At 47.0% G+C, this 25,280-nt stretch overlaps 1 protein-coding gene across 5 annotated transcripts in view; it reads left to right on the top strand.

Annotated features, from left to right (window-relative positions):
• Window positions 1-25,280, top strand: part of ARNT2 (aryl hydrocarbon receptor nuclear translocator 2) — an 861,066-nt gene that overhangs the window by 399,754 nt on the left and 436,032 nt on the right. The window lies entirely within an intron of this gene.

The raw sequence follows: 25,280 nt of genomic DNA, 5'->3' as shown, positions 1-25,280 counted from the left end.
CAGACCCGCTGTATATCAGGGGGCAGCTCAAACCTGACTCGCTTGTTGTTACTACAACAAGGAAAAGAGCAGGTACTCCTCTAGCCTCCTCTGAGGCTCTTCCAGACAAGGAAAGTAAGAGGCTGTGCACAATGAGCAGGAAGGTGGCCTCTTCCGCGGCATTCTAAAGCTAGGATGGCTAATAACTCTACTCTATTAGCTAGTTACAACTGCCATAAATAGGATGAGGTCTCGGCTTTACTCTCATCAGCCCGGAACACCTCAAGACTCAATTAGCACTGGTGGCTGCAAAAGGAAGGGCAGTTTCAAGCTGCTTGCTAAAGAGCAATCTTGACGCTGCAGACAACGCCGGCAGAATCCTAGCTGAAGGAACCATTATTAAGCGTCAAGCTTGGTTACTCCAATCCGGTTTTAAACCAGAGACGCAGGCCACGCTCATTAACATGCCCGTCGAGCCCAATGCACTGTTTGGTAAGGCCGTCGAGGACGCCCTGGAGACAGCCAAGGAAGAATGATACAATAAGATCATTGTACCAACTGACCAACAAACCTTCTGGCCAGAGGGGAAATAGAAATTTTCATCGCTCACGCAGACAAAATTCCCAGAGGGTATCCAGCTATAATCAAAATCGGGGAATGGCCTGGGAGAACAATCAAGGCGAGGCCTCTCAGAATGACCAGAGGGGACCGCACCGATCATGCGGTAAGGAAGGGGTTCCTCCTCCAGAGGTGGTACCCCAGCTCAGAAACAGTGACAACCCGCTTCAGGTGCCCTCCAATGCCTCTCCAGTAGTAGGGCGCATTTGCAACTTCATGGGAGGGTATCACTCAGATGGGTGCTGTCCACCGTAGGGGGCGGGTACTGTGCAGAGCTCCTCGAGCGACCCCTGAAACCACCCCCCACGCCTGAAAACCCACTCCAAAGAAGACCAACGCATCCTCCTCGAGGAAATAGCCACGCTGCTCCAAACGGATGCCATAGAAATCGTCCCGGCCAATCAGGTAAACAAGGGTATTTATTCAACTTACTTCCTTATGCCAAAGAAAGATCTAACAATGCGCCCAGTATTAGATTTAAGCCCTGCAAACAAGTATGTCGAGCCACAAAAGTTCTGCATGACTACGCTACAAGAGGTAATCCCTCTGCTAAAAAAGGGGATTACATGGCAACACTGGATATGAAAGATGCCTATTTTCATATTTCAATGTTGCCAGTGCACAGAAGGTTCTTGCGTTTCAAGATAGCGAACTAGCACTACCAATTCAAGGTGCTGCCCTTCGGTATAGCATCTGCTCCAAGGGTATTCACGAAGGTACTGGCGGTGGTGGCAGCTCACCTGCGCAGGGAGGCAATCCCAGTGTACCCTTACCTCGACGACTGGCTCATCACAGGGGAGACCCCGGTAATTTGCAGATCAAACATCCAAAGAACGATCGACCTCCTCTGCGAATTGGGTTTCTCTATAAACGAGAAGAAATCAAGCCTGGTGACAAGCACCTCCAAGCAGTTCCTAGGAGCTGTACTAAACACTCAAGAGGGGGTTGGCCTTTCCATCAGAGGAAAGAATTTGGAATCTACTAGTGCAAATTCCTCTATATCAGCCCGGTCGCCAGATTTACAGTGTTGTGCCGAGCACAACCAAACAGTTCGTAGGAGCTGTTATAAACACAAAAGGGGGGTTGGTCTTTCCGTCAGAGGAAAGAGTCCAAAACATGTTACTGCAAATACTGTATTATCAGGCCGGCTGCCATATAAGCATACGCAAAGCAATGCGTTTGCTAGGCATGATGGCATCTTGCATTTACCTGGTACCTCACGCGCGCCTGCGCATGCGACCCATGCAGGAGTAGTTGGCGAAACAGTACTCTCGGCAAGTGGTCAGTGGGACGATCTAGTGGTCGTTTCGCCAACACTAGTACAAAACCCTTCCACAATCTGGAAGTACAAGCGATTGTCACGACAGACTCCTCACTCACAGGGTGGGGGCTCATTACCTTCATCACACAGCTCAGGTTCTGTGGTCTCATGCAACGGCACAAAACCACATTAATCTGCTGGAACTACTGGCGGTATTCAAGGCCCTTCAGGCATTCCAGTTTCACCTAGTGAACCAATAGGTGCAAGTCCTGGCAGACAGCACTACAGCAATGTTTTACATCAACAAACAGGGGGACACACGTTCTTCAAATCTCTACAAGCTTCCGCAGCAAATTTGGAGGTGGCCACTCAAACAGAAAATATTCCTATGGTCACAGCACGTTCCACAGCAACTCAACTCTCGGCAGATTCACTGAGCAGAGACCCCCTACCAGAGGAGCACAAATGAAGACTACACACAGGGGTCATAGAGCACCTCTTCTCTCAATGGGGCTCCCCCCAAATAGACTTGTTCACTACAAGCAAAAACAGTCAGTGCCCAAACTTCACGTCCAGGTTCCCCAGCCAGGCTCCAAGGGGAACGCCCTATGGATGAACTGGTCAGGGAAATTTGCTTATGCTCACCTCCCCCCAAACATATCTCATGAAGAAGGTGGTGAACAAGATCCACAAGGAACAGATGACGCTCATCCTAGTTGCTCCTATGTGGGCAAGACAACCATGGTATCCACCTCTGCGCAAACTGGCGATGTGCGAACCCATCAAACTCCCGTGCCAGTACAACCTGCTCACCCAGCACGAGGGACTAACAGTGCACCCGCAGCCGCGCTCAATGAATTTGGCAGCATGGCTCCTGAAGTCATATAGCTCGGACATCTCAACCTGCCACAGAGATGCATAGATATCTTGAAAGAATCAAGAAAACCAAACACTAGGCACTGTTACTTTGACAAATGGAGAGGATTTGTAATTTGGTGCCAGGCTAAACAGATCAAAACTATCGAATGTACTCCATCACACATTCTAACTTATATGCTCCATTTGCTAGATGTAGGGTTAGTGTTTAACTCCCTAAAAGTCCACCTGGCGGCTTTGTCAGTCTACACGACCTCTCATAATAAGGTCTCATTGTGGAAAGTACCGGTCATACAAGCATTTATGGAAGGGGTAAAGAGACTCCATCCTCCAATTTCTAACCCGCCGCCAAGTTGGGACCTCAATGTGGTACTCGCTAAACTCATGGGACCCCCTTTCGAGCCTATGCACAAGTCTAGTTTCAAACACCTGAACTGCCTTCTTAGTGGTGATCACTTCCATAAGAAGGCTTAGTGAAATCCAGCATTGTCAGTGCAGGATCCTTTCTTTGTTGTACCCAAAGACAAGCTGGTTTTATGTACCCTAGGTTCTCACCTAAATTCATCTCCAAATTTCATGTAAACCAGTCAATTGAGCTACCGGCTTTCTTCCAGGAACCCAACAGCTCAGCTGAGGTAAAACTCCACACACTAGATGTGAGGAGAGTGGTCCTCTACTACGTGGACAAGACCAGACCACTAAGAAAAACAGATCAACTGTTTGTCTCCAGAGCCCCAGGCAGAGAAGGTGACCGCATCTCTAACAATGGCATTTCTAGGTGGATAGTCCGATGTATCCAACTGTGCTATTCCCTATGAGATAAAACACTGCCTTTTATGCCCAGGGCTCACTCCACAAGAGGTACTGGAGCCACTCTGGCTTCGATTGCAAATGTCCCCTTAGACAGTATTTGCAAGGCAGCTACCTGGTGCTCTATAGACACTTTCACTCAGCACTACTTCATTGACACCCATTCCAAGACAGATACACAAGTGGGACAAGCGGTTCTAAGGCATTGATTAGCTCCTGAACCTTCTCACATCCCACCTCGTTCTTCCACTGCTTGCTAATCTATGCACAGCATGTGATCTAAGCAAATTCCACAAGCCTCAGAAGGGATACATTACTCACCGTAAACTTATGTCTTATGCTTGTATCTGCTTAGATTCACATGCGACCCACCCTTCCTCCCTTCGGAGAGAAGGCGCATTGATGCTTATGAGCTTGTCTAAGTATCTGCTTGGATACACCATGTCAGAAAAATAACAATCTGAGGGGTCCTGACGCATGAGAGATCATGGGTACAGTGGACGTCACACCAAGGATAGTATTGCTGACATGCCCTGTCGACGTCCCTTTTCGAGTTTCAATAACAACTGTAATACTCCACAGCTTCCACTAGATGTCGGCCTATGTACAGCATGTGAATCTAAGCAGATACAAGCATCAGAAATACGATTACCGTGAGTAATGTATCCCATATATAGCCCGTTGGCTTCAGTTCTGTTTTTCTACGATAGCGAATACTTTGAGAAATATGTCAAGCTTTGGGTTTTTTGTGAGGAATTTCAATACTCTAGTACGATGGCCTCGTCTTCGACACCATCAACCCCGAAGACTGGGTTAAAAAAATGCCACGACTGCGGTGCCAAGATGTCCCTCAAATATCCTCATCGTTTGTCTGTGGTTCCTTGGCATGGAGCATAGGACAGCAGACTGTGAGTCCTGTCAGTCCATGACTGGTAAGGCTCTGAAAGAGCATAAAGAGAAATTGGTGGCAGGTAGGCCCCCTACTAAATCCCCACCGACGAGTCAGTCGAAAAAAAGATTGTCAGAGTCGAGAGGTGACGCTCCTCGATGGAAGAGATCGAAAAACCACTCTCGCTGCAGGAGCAGGTTGCACCATTCCTCGTCCTCTTCGAAGGATGTGAAGAAAAGGCACAACAGTTCGCCTTCTTCATCCAATTGCTCTACAGAGAGAATGAAAACCTGCCCAACCAAATCCTGGTGGGAAGAATTCAGGCAGGAAATGCTTAAAACATTTGAGAAGGAGGCCCCAAGCCCCTTGAAAGATAAAGCGGCCATGCTGCTGTTGTGCCATCAAACGCTGACAAGGAAAGGGCTAAGGCTAAAATCTGCACGCCCTCGAGCCTGAACGTAGGCCGGAGACCGCCCTCCCCACCAAGAACCCCCGAGCTCTCGCCACGATGAAAAATCATCAAAGACTCCATCGAGTTGAGGGTTAAGCCCTTCGAGGGCTCCATTGATGCCAAAATTGACGAAATCAAAAACATTGATGCCATTAGCGTTGAGACCCTAGACACAAGTCATCGATGCCATCAACACCTTTGCCCACTAAACCTTCAACAATTTCGAAAACAGTTCTTTACCCTCCATATATGAGGAGTAAGAGCCATCGGCCCAAGAAATTCCACTATTGGGGTGGAGTTTGGCACACCCAGCGCCCCAGAAAGTTTAATTTCAGAGGAACCCATGTTAAATGATTTATGAGAATCTTCAATCTGCTTGTAGTTTTGACACATCACCTGAATTGGAGTTTGGCAAGCCAGACACGACAGACCATGCAGATGCCTCTTATACGCACCTTATGATCAAAGTTATATATTTTCTGGGATGGGGCAGACTGCTCCACCATTGGAGCAAGACGACATGACAGATAGTCTCGATATAGGTCCATAGAAGAATCCCATTCTCCCATTTCATGTCACACTTAAAAGGTTTTTTGAAAATCGGTAGGCTTCTGAATAAAGTCCAGCAGTGAATAAGAACCTCACAAAGAAGTACAGCCCTCAAGTAGCGACTCTAGCTATCTATCCAAGGACCCAAAACCAGAAAGCCTGGTATTTCAGGCAGCAGCGGCTACTTCCAGACAGGCTGCTTACCCAACCATTACATCAGTCTGGAATGAGTGTTTCATTGCTTGGGCTAGGAAGGTATTTCCTGCCGGGAGCATGGCTCCCAAGCTGCAAATGCCACTTGTGCCTTAGCAAAATGTAAATTCACCCTGTGGGAGTGTGTAGCTATGGAGGCTGACCATATTACCGCAGGGGAAGAGAGACGGCTTCCTGAACATTGTAAGAGATGGTAAGGAGACTATGTGTGTCTCTTCAATCAGGACTGGACTCGGCTGATAGCTACAGCAGAGCCATGGCATCAAGCACAGTAATATGCAGGTTTGCGTGGTTGGGAAAGTTGGGTTTTGCACCAGACGTGCAATCTAGACTCCTTAACATCCCCTTTGATGGCACTCAGCGGTTTGGCAGCAAGGCTGACGAAAGCCTAGAGAAGCTGAAGACCTCAAAGGCGGGAGTCGGATCCCGTGGCTTTGCCGTCAGACAGCCACAACCATCTCACCCCAGTGGATCATCTTGGAGGGGTCCTTTCGCTTCTACTCCTCAGTTGGAAGAGCAAGAGAACTGGCTAGTCAAAGGGGCCAACGAAGATTCCCTGGTAGTAGATGAGTGCAAAGTCTGCCCAAGCAACCGCTAATTTCCCCTCAGACCCTGCACAGCTGCCTCAAATCTCTGAGGCCTTAACCCACAAGACCTTGGCGCGAGGCCGACTCTCACTGCTTCAGCAAGAATGGCAAGGTATTACTTCAGATCTGTGGACGTTGGAAACAGTAGCTCACGGTTACTGCCTCCTCTTTCTAAAAAGGCCTCTGGACAATCCACCAGGGAGCCACTCATTCAAAGTTCCGGATCAGTTCCTTGTGCAGGAAATTTGAACCTGCTAGAGAAAGATACTATAGAACCAGTACCTGTAACGTGGAGAAACAAACAGTGGTAATCTCCCTCTTTCCTAATCCCCATGAAGGATGGAGGATTGAGCCCCATCGTGGACTTGAAATGCTTGAACAAATTCCATAGAAAGGACTAGATAAAGATGGTCACACTTTCTCAGATTCTTCTGCCCCTCCAGCTGAAGGATTGGATGGTGTCATTGGACCTTCAGCATGCTTACTTTCATGTGCCAATCCATCACAAGCACAGAAAGTACCGGAGGTTCGCCGTTGGCGGTTCTCATCCGCTTTGAGTTCTGCCATTCGGGCTGAACTTCCACCCCAAGGGTTTTCACCAAGCTGACGGTGGTGGCAGCAAGTCTCCGCAGAGGGGGGGGATTCACGTCTATACACTACCTTGACGATTGGATGATCAGGGCTTGTTCTCCTGAACATGCCCTGGAATATCTCGGCATCACCTGCCACTCCCTCCACAGACTGGGCTTCTCCCTCAATTACAAGAAGTCCCACATGATACCATCTCAAAAACTCCAGTTCATCAGAGCAGTCTTGGATGCATCCTTGAGCAAAGCCTCGCACCGGAGGTGAGGGTTCAGCACATTCTGTTGATGGTCACCAAATTCCAGAGTGCCCAACGTCTTCTGGCCTTTGACTTTTTGCAGTTGCTCGACCTCATGGCATCCTGCAACTTCCTGGTGCCACAGGCTCACCTGAGAATGAGATCCCTGCAATGGGCTCTCAGGACACGGTGGTCTCAATTCTCGGGCAGGATAATAGACCTCCTTCAGATCCCAAACAGGGTTGCACAGGATCTCCTGTGGTGGGCTTGCAAGGACAATATTCTGAAGGAGAACCTTTTTGGCAGTCGGTGCCGGGGATCACCATAGTTGCGGACGCCTCACTCACTTGGTGGGGGAGCCCACTCCAGTGATCTGACAGTCAGAAGTCGTTGGTCTCCATCGCAGTCCAAACTACACACCAACCTTTTAGAGCCGAGTGCAATCAGACTAGTACTGAAGGCCTTTCTGCCCTCTGTACGGGGAATGAATGTCTTGATAATGACGGACAACCCAGTGACCATGTATTACCTCAACCAGAGAGGAGGTGTAAGGTCACTACCACTGTGCAGGGAGGCAATGCAGCTCTGGTTCTGGGCAATTCAAGAAGGAATTTCCCTGTTGGCAGTTCACCTAGCTGGAGAGGAGAACACAGCGGCCGACGCTCCGAGCAGGCAAAGCACAGTGTTCCACGAGTGAGAACTAGCTCAGGAGGTCCCTAAAGATATCCTTTGGGGAACCCTTCAAGTGGATCTGTTTGTTACCAGTGTCAGCCAGACGTGCAAGCTCTACTGCTCCAGGGAATTTACCCCAAAGGGAGCTCTAGGAGACACGTTCGTAGTGGACTGTGAGTTTTCACTGCTGTACGTGTTTCCTCCAGTCCCCGTCATTCCTCATGTTATCAGGAGGCTGGACATGTCCATCTGCCCTCCAATGCGACTTCCTCAAAGAGAGGACCTTCTCTCGCGAGAGGAGGGTCGGGTTTTCCATCCAGAGGTCATGCATGGTTTCTGAGAGGGAGAGAATCCAAAGTTGCTCAGGTGGGCCATACGCCTGCAACCATTGAGCACAGGCAAGATGTCCAACATAGCAACGCTGATGGATTGTCCAGATTGGATTTATTAGTCACCAATTTAAGGGCAGAGAACTCAGGTGGTCCACTGTAGGGAAAGAATGTTTCTCTGTCATGTGGGCCCTATGGAAGTTGAGGCCCTACCTCTATGGGACCCACTTCACTGTGCAAACTGACCGGATGACGTAATGGACATTTTGCTTTTGGCCAGAAGGCCAGCAACAAAATTCTTCTACTGCTGCTGTTGGAATACATTCTGCAGCTGGTGTAGGGAAAAAGATGTGTCCCCTTTTCAATGCAATACATCTATGGTGCTATCTTTTTTTGTTAGTTAGCAAATCTGGGGCTCCAGATTGGGACCATTAAAGGATACTTGGTGGCGCTTTCAATCTTCAAGCGCACATCGGAAGAGGCATCCTACTTCAAGATGCCATTAATCATACAATTCCTAAGGGGACTTACTAACGTGTTCCCTCCTACACCTTTTCAAGTACTGATTTGGGATCTTAATTTTGTGTTGCAATTTCTGATGTGTGCTCCCTTTCAGCTGCTCCGTTCATGTCCACTATGACTACTGACTTTAAAAACCGTTCTGTTAGTTGCGTTGACATCAGCCTGCAGGGTGAGTGAATTGCAGACCTTATCTAGTAAGCCTCCATTTACTATTTTTTTTTTATTATAAGGATTAGGTTGTCCTTGGGGGTAAACATTTTTGGTCAAAAATGGTATCAGATTTTCATATATACCAGAAAATTGTGCTTCCTACATTCTATCCGCCACCTCATCCTGGCAAGGAAAGGCTACATAGGCTTGATACCAGAAGGGCTTTGAGCTTTCTCGTTTCACGAATGGTGAAAATACAGCAATATGACCAGCTTTTCATTGGGTACACTGGACACAAACTGGGTCTTCCAGGTACAAAACAAACTTTGTCCAGATGGATAGTTCCTGCCATTACAGAATTCTACAGATTGGCCGGGAAAGATCCCCCAGAAGGCCTGAGAGCTCATTCCACAAGGGACATGGCAACATCTTCCGATCTGCACAGAGTGGAGCCTATAAAAAACATTTGTGCGGCATCCACTTGGTCTACCATTCGCACAGTTTCTAAACATTACTGTCTTGATTCATTCTCTAGTCTGGAAGGAGGATTTGGGAAAGCAGTCCTACATTTAATCCATGTCACATCTTAAGTCTGAAAATTCTTCCTCTCTCCTCCAAAACCTAACACTGGTTTCGGAATCTATCAAAAGATTAGGAATACGTGGGAGGACACAATCCATTCGAAGAACAAGTTACTTACCCCTGATAACGTTCTTTCGACTGAATGTTCCTTCCACGTATTCCTCATTGCCCCTCCCAACCTACATCGCTGTAGAGTCTCCAGCCATTACACTTTATGCTCTTTCAGAGTCTGGTACTTGCTGATGCTGGTATTTCTGCAAGAGGAAGGCATAAAAACAGAACTGTAGCTAACAGCTGCTGTGTGTGCTGTATTTACCGACGATGACTCTGAGATGGAAGCCCTTGCGGGACATCGAATCGACCGCATAGATGCACAGCACCCTGTGCAGGAATGTATTTTTCTGAAGCTGGAAGGGAAGATATCAAAAGATGTGGAATGCGTGGGAGGAACATCAAATCAAAAGAACGTTACCAGTGGTAATTAACTAGTTCTCTCTGCTCCTGTGACTTTTAGTCACATAGACAACCTTCTAATTAGGACTGGTGGTAGTGGATGTGTTCTGCCAACTATCATGTTATTTTTTTACCGCAGACTGTGTTCACTCTCATTTGTGCACAATAGGGTCACCCAACTGCTAACTTGGTGGCTTCTTTCTTTTTACACCATTTCTAGCGTAGTCGTTCTTTGCTAGCCCATCTACTATTCTGGGTGGGGGTGGCGGGGGAGAGTGTGAGTGAGTGAGTGTCTTTGTCCGTCCCATGTGGCCTTGCCTTTGGCGGTAAACCTTGGGTTTCCCTGGCTAGCCTCCAGTGTGTCTGGCCAGACAGGAAGTGGGGGAGGAGTTATTCACTCACCTGCTCTTTGTCTACCTGAGTGTCTCCTCTCGTCCGTTTAGTTCCAGCGACCTGAGAGTCTGCTGTGTAACCAGAGTCTGCTGTTACCCTTCCATCCAATCGACCTCGGGACTCCGAAAACGACGACCTCGATCCAGAGCCTGGTGGACCAACTAGACTCAAGAATACCTGTATTTTGAGCCATACCATGCCGTGCTGCGACCTTGCGGGGCTGCAATACCTGGAATCGTTGTGCTGTGTACAGTCTTCAGCATCTCGCTGAAACTTTGTTGGCATTCTGCTGGATCTCCAGAGGCATGATTCGGGTCTGAAAAGTCCCCTCAACTGAGTGCTTCACCTTGCAAACGACGAGAATCCAACCAGCGATATTCTGTCTTCTATGCTACTTAAAAGGCGCCAAATCCACTGAGCCCCATCCAGCCATGATGAAACTCTTGCCTGGAGACGTCTCCTGTGATCCCTGCTGCAAAAGTCCTTCCATAGTCCGGTCTTCCGTCTTCTTGACAAAGGAATCCATCGACCATTTTTTTGCCTGCAGATCCTGAAGTCTTCCTGCTGCAACTCTTCTTCTGTGCTGAGGTACTGTGTTGGCTGGGGTATTTTACCTACCTTAAGCCTTTGATTTCTGTATAGCTTTGGAGTGTTTTCTGTGATTGGGAGGCCACTCGTCCAGTTCACCCATACCCACTGCGGAATCCTTCTAGGGTGTCTTCTGTGAAGTCCCTGGACCCTCAACTTTAAAGTGAAATACTTATTTGCAATGTCTACCTCAGGAACTCAGACTTTGCCTGCAACTGAACCCTATCTCGCCCTGCCTACAGCTGGCACCTAGACCACTAGTGTCTCTCTATTGCCTCTGATTGAACACATGCTATAGAATAAGGGAAGGATTAGATAACAAAAGGGTTCAGCCTTGAAAAGAATAACAAGAGTGCAAAAGTTACTTACTTGTAAAAGAAGTTGGTTGACAACTGTAAATCTGAGAGTGAACAGTTACAAAAGTTATTACTTACCTTAGAAATGTTTTGCCATTCTGAAAAGTATATGTACTATAGGTGAGTGTTCCCTGGTACCCTGTGAGCACTTGCAGTCTGCCTACAGTATCTGTTGGAAATGGATGCGGCACCTTGAAATACCCTCTTAGACGCAGGAGTGTCGTGAGAGTGTTCCCTGGGGTCACCGGGGGTCCATTCCCTGGGATTTACAAACTCGTCGGCACAGGTGAAAGCGGCAGCGGCGGCACCCGGACGAGGGAAAGCTGAGAGTCTGACGACACCGACGGCGTTAAGTGCAAGCGCAGTGCAAGTATAGCGAAGGGGAAACTGCATGCCTAGTGCAGAGATGCTGCACACTCGACTAGACAGTTACGGGAACGATTTAACGCTACACTAAAATACAGTGAGCATCGGGGGAATCACGAGGCACAAAGAGTGTCTTCAAAATGTTCTTCTTTTTCACTCCCCCAAAATTGCTTACTAAATGGACAGACAGAAAATAAGACCAAGCAAGTGAACACAACTATGCAAAACCAATCTAAAGAAATTTCAGAGGTTTTGTTTATCTGTAATGCGCACCAGACCTGGATGTATCGGGGTGCAGAAAGCAATATGATGCAAGAGTACTTTCAACTTAAAGTTACATGGGTTACAGATGTAAGTGTACAACATTTCCCTAGTGGGTGCCACTGGGAATTTGAAACGTATATAAACAATATATACATAGAAGAATTTGAACAAGTATAAACAATATTTCTGATGTTTGTTAATCTGCTTAGAATCACATGCTGTGCATAGGTCCGACATCCAGTGGTCACTGCGGAGTATTGCATTTTGTTTTTCGTAGTCGAAAAGGGGACGTCGACAAGGCGTGTCTGAAACACTATCCCTATAGTGACGTGCGTTGTACCCACAATCCCTCACGCGTCGAGGTCCCTCAGATTGTTTTTTTCCGCCCAGCTACTGGTCGCCTTTACGCGGAGCTCCTCGAGAGACATTGCAGATTTCATCTCCTCGACCTTTGGTCGTTTTCTTATTAATATATAACACATAGATCCCTCACTCGACGCAGTTGTGAAGCTGTTTCTCCGCCGAGCAAGATCTTCGACGGAGGGGACGAGCGGAGGAGATCCTTCGGCGTTGCCGAACACGTGGCCTGGCCTCGCAGGCCAAGTACAGTAGGGAGAGTGGGGTCGTGGGACATCTCTGTTTCCTTTCTGAGAATGCCTTTCCCTTTCCCCTTCCTTTCCCTTGGGGTCGTTATCACGATTTATTGCCTCTGCTATGGAGAGGACACCCTTTAGGTTCTGCCCGCGTTGCAAGGGCAAGTTCACTTGGAAGGACAAGCATTCACGGTGTAACCGCTGCTTGCCCCTCGATCACAAGGAGGAGGGTTGCACGGCTTGTCGGCTTCTTAAGCCAAAGACTCTAAAAGACCGTAGGGTCAAGAGGCGGGCAGCCTACGCAATGTCAAAGGCCGATTCCTCACCCGCCGCTGCTACCACCGACAGTGACGAGGAACGTGATAACACGACCTCCGCTACGGAAGTCGTACACCCCTCTAAAGAGCGCTCGCGCTCTTCGTCGTCTGTCCCCGGCCCCGACGGGCTCGGCTCACGCCCTGCTTATGGGGATGAACACCCCGGCGACACTGACGCACACGATACCACCCATAAGCACACAACCCATGGCTCTTCTTCGTCGAAGACGAAGAAAGCATCAGCGCCCAAGGAGACGCAGGTTCCACCGGCGGCCTCCTCGGACCGTTCAGGTTCGAAGCCCCTCTCGCAACCGCAGCCACGACCAGTGACTGGGCTTTCGGCAAATAAGGGCGCCGCCCCCAAACCATCGGCCGGCGCGCACCAGCAGAGAGCGCACGCCGCCGTAGAACGATCGACACCCGTAACGTCGAAACCACAGCCCTCCTCTGACAAACTAGTCACAGAGAGCTTGGCGAGGATCGTTGTAGCCGACGCCAAGAAGCGTACGCCGAAAGACACGTCGAAAAGGCCCGAAGAAAGACGGGGACTACCCCCTTCAGTCGGGGGGACCCCCAGCAGACCAGAAGGCTTTTCTGAAGGCGACGGGACACTTTCCTCGACGTTATGGGAGAGGTCGAGCCTTCTTCAGGCGGAAGACACTAATTTTCCCCCGCTAGACCGCTCAGGGGTACCCCATGAGACCATGGAAAGGCTCCATCTCTGCATGGAGAGGATGGAGAGGTTTATGAAGACCCAGAACCCTCCCACTCCCAAGAGAACAAGAGAAGGGCCTCAGGAGGACCCCAGGGCTAAATATCCGAGACTATTCAACCCCTCCCAGCAGGACACAGCCTCAGATTTCCATAAGGTGTATGACCTCACTGGTGAGGAGCAATACTTGGAGGAGGAGGATGAATTTGTGGACGAGGAAGAGGGACAGAACCAGGAGGAAGGTCTGGAAGACAGCCCAGACATGGTAGGAGAAGGCTTCGGAGAAGATCCAGAAGAAGGGCCTTCACATCCCTGGCAATCCCCATCAGTATATTCGGACACTGATGTCCTGAACCTAAATCCTCCTGACAATTCACCTGTTAGGAACACGTCTCCCATAGACGATCAGCCCACATTCAATGCCCTGTTGCGCAGAGCAGCAGCACATTTCGAGCTGGACACTGGGGAGATCTCTCCTGAAATAGACTTTGTAGAAAGAGTAATTAATGAGAAACCCCCGGTCAACCAGACCATTCCCCTCCTCGCTTCAGTGAAGAGAAGAATCATCCCTTCGCTATCCACGCCCGCACTAATCAGAGGAGTTAATCCAAGAATTGACATTTTTTTCACTCCTTCACCCTCAGACCCGCTGTACATCAGGGGACATTCTATTCCTGACTCCCTTGTAGTAACTAATACAAGGAAGAGGGCAGGGGTGCCGCTGTCCACCAGCGAGGCACCACCTGACGAGGAGGGCAAGAGATTATATGCCCTTGGAAAGAGAGTCACATCCTCGGCTGCCTTTTCTGCAAGAATTGCTAACAACAATTCCTTGCTAGCTAGCTACGCGGACGCGCAGTGGGCCAAACTGCGCAAAGACGCCAAAGAAGCGCCAGAACCGCTACAGACACGCCTGCTATCAACTATCGCCGAAGGAACCCAGGTCAACCAGAGCATTGTGAAGAACTCTCTGGATGCCGCAGAGACAGCGGGACGTTCCCTGGTCCAGGGAATACTCCTAAAACGCCATGTATGGCTGCGCAACTCAGGGTTCAAACCGGAGACACAGGCGTCTTTAATAAATAAACCTATTGAAGACTCAAACTTCTTCGGGAAAGCGGTGGATGAGGCTCTGGAGATGGCTAAGAAAGAGTTCGATAGTATCAAAACTCTTGACCAGATCTCTAAGCCCACTACCAGACGCGGCTATGGCAACAAACGCTTTTTTCGTGGCCAACGCCAACAACAGAATCAGCAGCAACAGTACCCTGCCACCAATGACCAGACCAATAGTGGCCAGTACAGCCAAAGAGGCCAGCGCCGTGGCAAAGGGAGAGGTCGGGGCTCCACCCCCAGAGGCTCCCAAGCCCCCAACAACACCAAGTGACGCGAAGATTCGCGTCCCCTCCCATGCATCACCGGTCGGGGGCCCGGCTAACATCCTTTCTTCCAGCATGGGAGGGAATAACGTCAGACCGCTGGGTACTTTCCACCGTAGCCCACGGATACTGCATCGAATGCAACGGTTCCCCAACATACAGACCCCCGAGGGGACGACCATGACACCAGAACACCTTGCCATCCTTCTCCAAGAAGTAGAACAACTGCTGGAAAAAGGAGCCATAGAGGTCGTGCCGCTATCTCGGGTAACGGAAGGTATTTATTCAGTGTACTTCCTTGTACCCAAAAAGGATCTAACCATGCGCCCTGTATTAGATCTGCGCCCAGCGAACAAGTTTGTCAAACCCCAGAAGTTTCGTATGGTGACCTTACAGGAAGTGATCCCCCTGCTATCACAAGGAGATTACATGACAACACTAGACATGAAAGATGCATACTTTCATATTTTAATGTTGCCAACGCACAGAAAATACCTCAGGTTCATGATAGAAGGCAAACACTACCAGTTCAGAGTGCTACCCTTCGGCATAGCATCTGCACCAAGGGTATTCACGAAGGTACTGGCAGTGGCAGCGGCCCACCTGCGCAGGTTGTCCATCCCAGTTTACCCTTACCTCGACGACTGGCTCATAACAGGGGATTCTTACGAAACATGCTTCTCCAATACCCAAAAGACTATAGACCTTTTGTTCCAGCTGGGCTTCTCCATCAACGAAAAGAAGTCCAGCCTAGACCCCAGCCAGATCAAACAATTCCTAGGGGCTCTGATTCAAACAAAGGACGGCCTCGTCTTCCCCTCCAACGAGAGGGTCCAAAACATGCTGTTTCAGATCCCTCAATATGTGGCCGGTCGAGAGGTGACGGTACGCAAAGCAATGCGCTTGCTAGGAATAATGGCGTCGTGTATTTATTTGGTACCTCACGCGCGCCTGCGCATGCGATCAATGCAAGAGTGGCTCAACAGCCAGTGGTGTCAGGCCAGCGGACTATGGGACGATCTAGTGGTGGTCTCGCAGGCCTTGGTTCTCTCGCTACGGTGGTGGACAAAGGAAAACCTGGTAAGAGGGAAACCCTTTGCCACACCCGCGGCGGAAGCCACTCTAACCACAGACGCATCCCTCACAGGATGGGGGGCTCACCTATCCCATCAGACTGCTCACGGAGTGTGGACTCCGAACGTAGCATCCAAACACATAAATCTACTGGAGCTACTAGCTGTGTTCAAGGCGCTAAGAGCCTTCCAGAAACACCTACAAGGCAAAACAGTGATGGTCCTTACAGACAGCACCACAGCCATGTACTACATCAACAAGCAGGGGGGCACCCACTCTCCAGGACTGTCCAAACTGGCCCAGAATATATGGAAGTGGGCTCTCAAACAAAACATGTTCCTACTGTCACAACATGTACCAGGGGAACTCAATCTGCTGGCAGACAAACTCAGCAGAGATTTCCCCCTGCCCGAAGAGTACGAATGGCGACTGCACGAAGGCATCGTCTTCGACGTCTTCACACAATGGGGATTCCCAGAAATAGACCTGTTCGCAACCCTGGAGAACTCACAATGCCAAAGTTACATCTCCAGGTACCCCCACAACCAATCCAAGGGGAACGGTCTGTTGATTCAATGGTCAGGGAAATTTGTTTACTCTTTTCCCCCCGACTCCCCTTCTCAACAAGGTGGTGCACAAGATACACCAGGAACAAGTGACCATGATACTGGTGGCCCCAATGTGGGCCCGGCAGCCATGGTTCGCTCACTTGATGGAGATGTCTCTATCCCCCCCAGTGAAACTCCCCTGCCCGTACAACATGCTGTCACAAGACAAGGGCAGGACTCTGCATCCATGCCCCCAGAACATGAACTTAGCAGCCTGGCTCCTGAGATCATAGAATTTGGACACCTACAGCTCCCGCAGAGATGCATGGACATCCTCAGGGAAGCCAGAAAACCTAACACTCGCCACTGCTATTCTAGCAAGTGGAGGAGATTTGTCATCTGGTGCAGAGGAAAGAGCATCAACCCGATTGACTGCTCTCCCACACATATTGTTCTATACCTGACCCATTTATTGGATTCAGGTCTAGTGTTCAATTCCATTAAAGTACACCTATCGGCACTTTCTGCATACACCACTTCCCAACTCAAAGTGTCGTGGTGGAAGATCCCTGTTATAAGGGCCTTCATGGAGGGAGTAAAGAGAATACACCCCCCGATAGCTGACCCAGCTCCCGGATGGGACCTTAACGTGGTACTTACCAGACTCATGGGCTCACCATTTGAACCCATGCATAAAGCATCTCTTAAGGACCTCACTCTTAAGACTGCTTTTCTAATAGCTATCACCTCCATCAGGAGAGTAAGTGAACTACAGGCTCTTTCTGTTCTAGACCCCTTCGTTACAGTTCACAGAGATAAGGTGGTTCTACGCACGCACCCAAGGTTTGCACCGAAATTCATCTAGAAATTCCACGTAAACCAGGCTATAGAACTACCAACGTTCTTTCAAAATCCTTCCAACGCTGGAGAAAAAACTCTGCACACACTAGATGTGCGCAGAGCGGTCATGTTCTACATGGAAAGAACCAGACCACTGAGGAAGACTAATCAGTTCTTCGTCGCGGTGGCAGCAGGAAGAGAAGGGGATGCAGTTTCAAAGTCCACTATTTCTAGATGGATTGTTCAATGCATCACTCTCTGCTATACTCTTGCTAAGAGAGAACTGCCCTTTAAGCCAAGAGCACACTCTACTCGAAGCACAGGGGCGTCCATAGCATTCATTGCAAATGTTCCCTTTGAGTCCATCTGCAAAGCGGCTACCTGGAGTTCTGTGCACACCTTTACAAAACACTACTGTCTACATGCACACTCGAGATCTGACTCCCAGGTGGGACAGGCAGTATTAAGACATCTTTTCTCTACTGTTCCTTCTCATAACCCACCACCAACTCCGGGTACTGCTCGCTAGTCTATGCACAGCATGTGATTCTAAGCAGACAATGCATTACTTACCGTAAAAGCATTTCTGATGGTTGTATCTGCTTAGATTCACATGCGCCCACCCTTCCTCCCCGCTCGGATGGAAGGAACATAGACTTCCTTTTTATATCTCTTTTTTCTGTACTCACTCACGTCTAGAAGGCTCCCTCAGGGCAGAAAAATACAAACAGAGGGACCTCGATGCGTGAGGGATTGTGGGTACAACGCACGTCACTATAGGGATAGTGTTTCAGACACGCCTTTTCGACGTCCCCTTTTCGACTACGAAAAACAAAATGCAATACTCCGCAGTGACCACTGGATGTCGGACCTATGCACAGCATGTGAATCTAAGCAGATACAACCATCAGAAATGCTTTTACGGTAAGTAATGCATTGTCATACATACAAAGAGTGTACAAGATTCTATATTTTCAATGTTTGGGTATAACATATTCAAAAATTTACAGGAAATCTTTACAGTCAGAGCTGTAGGTTGCGCCATGAACCGGACATATGACAGACAATCAGTGGGAAATATTAGTGGTTGTTTTGTCTGAGCCATTTAATGGTGTTACCTCTGAAGTTAGGAAAAGTTAGATCTTAGAAACCCCCAAAACGAGGATGTTCTAAATAAGGAGGAACATGGAATCAGTGGGATCTTTAACTGTCTCCTCCCTCGACGACTTGTTCTTTTCCTCACGGAACACAAACCGAAGTTGAAATCCGTTGAACTCGACTCCCTTCCAGACACATTGTGACATAATGGTGGCTCAAAACATATATATCCTCCCCCACTTCCTGACAAAAAAATGTACGAAGTAATAAATGAAAACTATAAAGACCAAGCATCACTAACAGCTTTGGTACACCCAAAATGAGTAGTTGTGGAGCACTTTATTACAATGTTACAATCATGAGTAGATCAGGAAGCAGCAAGCGCAGCAGAATTGCAACGAAAAATGCAAGAAACCCTCTCTGTACAGAGAGAGAGAGGAAAAGAAAATGCTGCTGAACACATTGCTGGAAATATTGACAGAGGTCTACTCTCAGGAGAAAAGGAGAAAAAAAAACATAACAAATCAGGACCCAACGGATTTCTGGACTGTGGGAGGAGAGGGGAAAACAGCTGGAAAAGAACTGCTTAGAGATATCGGGCCTGGCAGGCCAGATTGAAACCCCCAAGGACAATTAAGAACTACAGAGGAAAGAATCTAGTAAAAACACAAATATTATAGTGGAAGGGGGATTGCACGTTATCCAAAAGAGAAAGGCCAAGTGACAATCCCAGAGACCCAAAACCTGTTGCAGGATGGGAAATCCCAAAACCCTTACCCAATATTTCAAAAAAACATCCAAAAGAAAAACTGAGGAGGGGAATTAGGCACCCAAACCGGGGGGGGAGAAGACAAAAAGCCAGCAAAATAATAAGCCAAAATCAAAGGGAGTGAGGGGTTTCTTTCGGAGCATCTCATATCCTCAAGAAGAAGGAACTAAACTAAAAAAGTGATGAAGATGGACACATTCACCACAGCCCTGTTTGGGGACGGGGTAGTCAGAAAGAGCCCCTCCCCAAACCCGGAACATAAACGAGTGTGTGGTCAAATCAAGATATGAAAGAAAGCTCAATGGAGGAGATAGATTTAAGAAATCTCTCAACATATTCATTGGAAGACATGATAGTCTCAACATCAAGAAGTGAAAGGGGCAAAAGATGTATGCTGAATGAAGAAATATTGATGACAAAAGGAGATCAAAAAAGCAAATGGAGAAGTCGCAACTGGATTCACCAACACCATTCCTGACAAAGGAAGAACAACGGTCAATGTTGGCTAATGGACCAAATCAGAGAAGTGGATAAGTGACAGGCAGGAATACAGAAAAGGATAAAAATATGGACTGTGAAGAGGAAAATCAGCCAAGAGGTAAAGAGAAAAGACGGGAGAGAAAAAAACAGATGGAACAGGGCAAAATGAAACCAGACCTGAAAGGAACTGGCGTCAAAAGGAAGAAAATTATAGGTACAAAGAGGCCCTCCAAAAGAGAAATTACCTTGATATGCATAAAGAAAATCGGGGGAATCAATTGCCGTTTGATATATGAAAACAGAAATCCTAACACCAACAGAAATTCTAACATCAATACCAAAGGATCAGCGGCAGGAATGTACTGCCTCCAACTAAATCATATCCTAAGGTCAGAGGACGGGCTGACCCTGAACGGACATAACGTCATTAAACTACTACATCATGTGCCAGCATACCAATTCATGAAATAAGCTGATATCAAAACAGTTGAATTCCCAAAGGAGGATTCAACAGATAAGGTAATCCTCCATTTATATTGAAAGGACGTCAAGGTCTCATTAATGGAAACCTATGATCTCTTATTACCACTGGGATTTGAGCTACTGGAGGGTAAAGGCACCAATCAAACATCTGAAAATAGAAACCCAAATATCAAAACAAACAAAGGGAAAAAGAATGAGCAAGTAAAAACAATCTGGAAATGAAGAGCATTCAGAAGATGGTGGAATAAAAGATTATTTAAAAATCTATGGGAGAGTCTTTCAACCATTAAGGATAACTTTAAAGTGTCGGCTCTCAGAAATGGAAGTGGGAAAGAACACAGGAGGAGTAGAGAGTGAAAGGGATCCCAGACATACAATAAAACAACTGGAATAAAAATAGATGACGAGTTAGGGACCTGCAGACCATATCACAATGATCTCCTGGAACACAAGAAGATATCTACACTTATTCAACGATACAAAACCAGAATTGGGAAAAACCCAATGTCTGCAAGAGACCAGTATGACCTCCCCTCCAGTAGTGGAGGGTTACGTTATAGCATGTACTTCAATACAGCATGCAACGTAGATGAGGGAAGACCATCCTAGGGCCTAATAACTCTCATACAAATGGGAACCGGCATTGTGGTGACAAAGAGCAGTAACATAAACCCATTTATGCAAGAAGTGCTCTTGTTATTTCCTGATCGACCAAACAGAAGCAAAAATGCTTAATTCTTAATTTATATTGGAAGCAATCAAAGACAGACTTCATTGATATTCACGGACATATTAGACTAGTACACAACAGACCCAGACCCTCCCCAAATAATAATCTGCAGAGACCTGAACATTGCCTATTTAGAGGAGTAGGGGAAAGTAAAAGAAAATGTTGACACTTTCAATAACAGAGCAGAGGAAAGAGCAGCCTTATGGAGAAGTGCTATGGATTTAAGGACTCTATCTATGCTAAATGGGCAAACAAAAGGGGATCTCCAGGGAAAGTCGACATGAACTAATAGAAAAGCATCAAACGCTGAACTACATTTTCGTGTCCCAGGATATCCGACAGTTGGTAAAAGAATTTAAAATCCAGGGACCAACAAAAAGTGACCATGCCTTGCTGAAAGTAACACTAAAGAAATAATTCACATGCCTAGTAGTTAACCCTGAACTAAGGAAATTAGTGGTAACCGAAGGAAGAAACAGAATCTACATCACCTAAAAAGAGGCAGATAAGCTACTTAAAAAATATATTACCACCACAGAAAATAGTAGGTGGTAGATTACCTTCCCTTATTTATGGCCTTCAAGGTAAGAGCGAAAATGTGTGGCAAAAAAAAGGCATTGCACAAACACTTGCAAGACAACGAAATGGCAGAAAAGCAAACTTTAAGAGCGGATATCGGGACAATAAGAATGATGGAACCAAAGGGACGAGAGGAGGCCTTGAAAGAAGAAAACAAAAGTATAAAAATGGGCTAATCTCTCACAAAGCATATCAATCAGATTGATGCTTAAATGAAGATGACAGCAATGGCATCGAGAAATATCCGGGGCATCTGGCAACTCATTAACACAAGGGCACCACAAGCAGAGAGCTTAACAAATGCAGTCGCGGAGGAAGGTTGGGTTCTCTTTTACCAGAAATTATTTGGATTACTGTGATTCGTGGGCGAGAATGAGCTAAAAAAACATGGCGTAGGTGCGCAGCCATTTTGGACAATCACTTCCTAACTGCAAGGAAAACTTACATTTCTGTGGGCTTAGTTAGCAGGCATGAATTCTGCCATGACTCCGATATTATACTTTGAAGCAGATGAGATCATTATGGAGGATAGCTGGTGTATTGTTCAAATCAAGGATGAGCCACGAAAGGAGTCGGAGTTGTGCAGGTGCAGTGATAAGGGGTGCTGGGAACGATTGTGCAGGAGACGACCTGGGTTTTTTCCACTGCTAACTGGATTTTTTCTCTCTGTGCTCCCCATACTTAGTCTGTCCTTCGGCCGAGGATGGTTGGCAACCAGAGGTGGGCGGGGATTTGTTCTTCCCAAAGAGAAGAGGTATCCTGGTGGTAGAGAGAGAGTTGGAATCCCGGGTGATGAAGTCTCGCTGAGAGGAAGGACGCTCTGCTCCAGATCCCATTGGCACGTGTGATCTCTCTGCCTACCCGCCTTGGGACTGGGTAGTGTTGTGGCCAAGATGAAGCTTTCCCCTCCAGCTGCACTAATGGTGATGTAGTTTTTGTTTGGAACTATTTCTCGTGTGTGTGTGTGCGTGTGTGTGTGTGTATATGTATAACCACTTATATTTACTCCAAGAATCATTTGTATGCTTAGATCTTGTATGAATTAAAAGGGCCTCTGAAGAGCCGGTTATATTCCAATTATTGGTTTAAGGGTATGTTATTGCCTCCCTGAGTCCAAGAACTTTTGGTCCGTGTAATAAGGTGAGTGGTTCTGGGTCCCTTACACTTGACAGAAAAGCAAAACATTTACCAACTACACTTGAACAAGAAAACCCAATGGAACCAGAAGGCAAATGGTCAATTGAATTCGAAAATTTTGATCTAGAAAATCTAATAAAGCAAATGGTGCATCTGCTCCAGGACCAGACTGTCTATCATAAAAGACCCTTAAGGCTGACCCTGAGGCATGGATCCCTTTTATAGTACAACTATTTAAAGATTTTCTAAAGAAACAGGTATTACCATAAACCAGGAGGAACGCTATTGTAGTCCTGATCTATAAAAAAGGCGAGAGAACAGACCCTAACAACTATAAGCCCATTGCACTATTGGACATCTTGGGCTAGATGTTTGCGGCCATGATACTCAAACACCTACAGGATTGGGCACAAGAAGCACAAATAAATGACCCATGGCAAACGGGAGTCACTAAAGGGGTGGGAATAGACATCAACTTATTTTTAATAAACGTATTGGAAATTAAAGGTTTTCGGAACGGAACGAAAACCTATGTGGCATTCATTGATCTCAGTACCCGTAATGTTTGGCGGTTTTGCTTCCCTCATGTATTCACTGTCTGGAAGACTGAAGTTTTAAATTTATTTAACATTATTTGATTATTTGCTTCCCTTCAAGAAAGGAGAGATGATTTCTGAATTAGATGTGTGTAAATAGATAAAGGTTTGCTATTAAACCATATATCTTCGTAATAATTAAAAATAAATATTTAACATCTTTCTTTCCTTTCAAACTGTTTCGCCATTCTAACAGAGTAGATGTAAGGTTATATTGTTCACCTGTGATTTGGTTGTGCCTCTTCCCAAAAGTAATGCTGTTGGTTTCACTTCACTATTCATGTCGGGATCAATGTATGAGTGTCCCCAACTGAGTCTTGCTTCCCCTGACTTGCTGTTAGCCTGTCCAGAATAAGTCTGCCTTAGGTTTTACCTACTTAAAATAACCTTGGGTCATTCATAAAGTGTAACATTGGGTGTTGCTTCCCTGATCTGTTTTAGACAGACGCAACAAAGTCTTAGGTTTATAGCTGCTGGTGGCGCCTTTAGAAAGTGTATAGGTTTTACTTACCTTGAGTTAGCTGTGTGCCATCCTAAAATAAGTTATGAGTTATTGCTTATATCAATCTCTGTTTCACTGATCTCAAACAACAGCTGTAATAGTACATTACCCCTTCAGTGTTACTCACTTAGTATAAATAACTGTGTATTATCACAAATGTAGTTATAGGTTTTTATTGTTCCTGGAATAAGTGGCCCACTATTCTGAAAAGTATATTGTCCAGTTGATTTACTAAGTGATTTTCCTTGCTGAGTGTTACCGTACAACTGTTAGGGTATACCACTCTTGTATTGCTGCAAGTAATCCAAAAGCTACTATTGGTTATGACTTCCCTACAACCACTATTTGGTGTGCCAAATAAGGTTCTATGCTTTGGTCTGTGCACCTTCAAGCATATTGTTGTGTTTTTATAATTGTGGATATATATAATGTGATGGTACTTATTTCCCCCAAGATTTATCTGGGCCTATTTGTATTTAAATAAACCCTTTATTTTTACAATACATAGTGTCAGTGTTTCTCTGGACCATATGTATAATACAATTTCTTTGTACTTATTCAACAGCCCTCTCCCTCCTAAAATAAGCCTGGCTTCTCTGTCTACGCTACCATGAACTCAGGTGGTACAACCTTCTACTAAGAGAGGAGTCTTGTACTGTCTCAGTGAATGGTTTTACTAAGCCCTTGGTTGGGCTTCAGGAAACTGTCCTAACAGGTATGATACCTAGTCCTTCAGTTCCTGTGTCAGATCCGGTGGTGGAGTGCCCAAACGGATAACCCAATCCAGTGGGCAGGATGGGTTGTGGTGGCACCGATTTGCCTTTCCGACTGCACTGCCTTGAAAGTCTGCCCATTTTTCCGTTTATTGACCCAGGACGATAGATAAGGACGAAATCAAACATAGAAAATAATTGATACCACTGGTATTGGGGAGCGTTGGTACGTACTGAGGAAGCCATGGCAGTCCGCTTACAGTGGTCCGTAAAAACCCCAGGAACTCCACCTAGTGGGAACGACTGGCAAAGCATTTTTCAGGGCTTCGCTTAGACACTTGTAGAAGACAGCTGCCTTCTTTTGTTCAGAACAGGATATGTCTGCTGCTAGTTGATTTAAAAGGGGCGATATAGGAAAGAAGGGTGGAACGTCCTTGGGCCAGAGCCAAGAACTCTAAACCTGGTCTTTGTGTCGAGAATTAAAAACACAATTCATCTCATGGATGAGGATTGGACCAAGACGCAGTGGTTCTTACTAGGTACGATAGGACAAAAGCGGCTTTAGCAATGTAGTCAGGGAAGGACGTTAGGAGTAGGAAACCACAGTGAATCTTTCTGGCACTCGACAGGCGTGTGGGGGCAATGGTGTGGTGACCACCGCAATGCCAGAACCCACGTGTGCTGGACCATGCCTAGTTGTCAAAGGGCCAAAAGCAGAAGCGGATGCTGCTGCACCTGCAAACTCATCTGTGTCAGGAGGCAACTGACTATGGGTACTTTGGATGGCGTCTAAACTTTGATTAAGAGCGGTTTGAACACTGACCATGTTCCCGCTCAACGTGGTCACTGCCTGTATCAGGGCAGAGACAGGATCTGGATTGATGTCCACGATACCCCAGTGATAGAGTAAGGCTTTTCTGTCTGTCAGGTCTAGCAACTGACGAAACCCTCAAGTGTTAGGAGGGGGGGGGGGTGAGCTTGAGCTTTCCTCGCAACTGC

Source organism: Ambystoma mexicanum, chromosome 11 (genome assembly GCF_040938575.1).
Source record: "Ambystoma mexicanum isolate Mex_15411 chromosome 11, UKY_AmexF1_1, whole genome shotgun sequence".
Lineage (NCBI taxonomy): Eukaryota > Metazoa > Chordata > Amphibia > Caudata > Ambystomatidae > Ambystoma > Ambystoma mexicanum.
This window is presented reverse-complemented; position numbering and strand designations above follow the sequence as displayed.